Consider the following 1,671-nt stretch of genomic DNA (forward strand, 5'->3'; position numbering starts at 1 on the left):
ACACACACACACACTTCCTCTGCTTACAAACAGTGGTTATCAGTGACACAGCAGACTCTGAAAATATTCGTTGCAGCATTGCTTGGTAGTTGTTGATGTGACCTTGTTTTTAACAAGCGGAAGATCAGAAGCAACACAAACGCCCACCCTGGGGAGTGTGTCTGTCGACTGGTGGGGTATAGTGGTACATGGGACTATGCCCTAGATTGCAAACTGGGTCAGATAAGCAAGGCTTTGATGGAGCGACCGGAAGCCACGTCCAAAATAAACGATGTGGGAAAGAACCAGGACTCTCAATGTTACCGTTGCTGATAAAAGGGGGAGGGCACAGAGGTGTTTGCATATTTGTGTCCCTACCAAACATTGCTGAAGGGCAAGACATAAGTGGGTACAGTCACCACAGGGAGAGGACCAGGGAGGCTGGGAGCTAGGGGGTTCCCTATGGTGCCCTTTAAATTTCGACTTCTTTCGACATATTGGCCAGTGAAATAAATTAAGAAGCGATTGCTAAAAGGATTCAATAAGAATGTCGATCATCACTGTAGTCACACTTGGGTTTAAAATGCAGACAGGCACTATGTTGTGGACACCAGGTGTGTGTGTGTGGCGGCGGGGGATGGAGGGGGATCTCAAACAAGGTAAATGTGTTCTCTACCTGGGGATGGGGGAACGCTGACACCAGCCTGCAGGAGCCCTGGGGGCTGCTAACTGCAAGGTTGGCTGCTCGACCCATGGAAGGTAAGACACACAACCTGCCCCTGCAAAGACCACAGCCTGGGAAGTGTCACCCCATGTCGCTCAGAGTCAAAAAGGGACTCGCCAACAGCCCCATGTCACTTCATTTCTCATGGCCGGAGTGAACGTTCGGCTTTGTTGGACTCGCGCAAGCGCACACACACACAGGCACACATTTGCACACCCTCAGCGGTCATTGGACAGGAAACAGGCAGTGCCCGTTGGGATTGCGGGCCTTTATGTTAGATGTGACGGTTAATCACTGGCTCCCCTGAGGACTGCTGGGTATGCAGATACAACCCTCTCCATAAATCCTCCCGGACAGGGTGACACTTCCCGTTTCTTGACTCATGACAGCAGCCTGACACATGATCTGGAAAGCATCGCTGGGGGTGGGGCGGCCTAAGCGGTGTCCTCAGCTGTGAGAACGCATCTTCTAGGCTCCAGGGAGGCAGCCACCTCTAAGGTCAGAGGGACCCCTGCTGATGGGAGGTGGGGCTCCTGGGGGGTGGGCGAGCTGCGCCTGTGTGGCTGCCCCCACTTTGGGACAACGGGCGTCAGAAACGGCACGGATTGCTCTGAGTCCGAATGACTGAGGGCTGTAACCACCACCGTGCCAACAAGCTGCCCGTTTCTTAGGTGACTGATGGGCAGAGCCGAGTATGGGAGGCTCCAGCCGGAATCGCCTTCCTTCCCACTAAGTCGGCCCAACAACCCTCCTTCCTGATGCAATTACTTCTCTCCTCGAAATTGGGGGCGTGGGGAGGATTCCTGAGGGGACCCTGCTCATCAATGACGCTTTCCTTCCACAGAGCTGCGTGGAGTCCCATCCCATCTCCTGCCTCTGAGGGTTTTAAATATAGAAAGTCTGCTCTTAGAAGCAGGAAAGTTGATTGCAAAGCCAGCTAGCCACCTGAGAAGCGGCGATCTGACCCG

The 1,671-nt window shown here is 53.7% G+C and overlaps 1 protein-coding gene across 1 annotated transcript in view; it reads right to left on the reverse strand.

The window, feature by feature from the left end:
* The window catches only part of CNGB1 (cyclic nucleotide gated channel subunit beta 1), a 65,005-nt gene that overhangs the window by 2,906 nt on the left and 60,428 nt on the right, over nucleotides 1-1,671 (reverse strand). The gene's annotated exons all lie outside the window — the stretch shown is intronic.

The sequence above is a fragment of the Echinops telfairi genome, unplaced genomic scaffold, assembly GCF_000313985.2.
Source record: "Echinops telfairi isolate 266 unplaced genomic scaffold, ASM31398v2 ScPeMD7_2291;HRSCAF=2852, whole genome shotgun sequence".
NCBI lineage: Eukaryota > Metazoa > Chordata > Mammalia > Afrosoricida > Tenrecidae > Echinops > Echinops telfairi.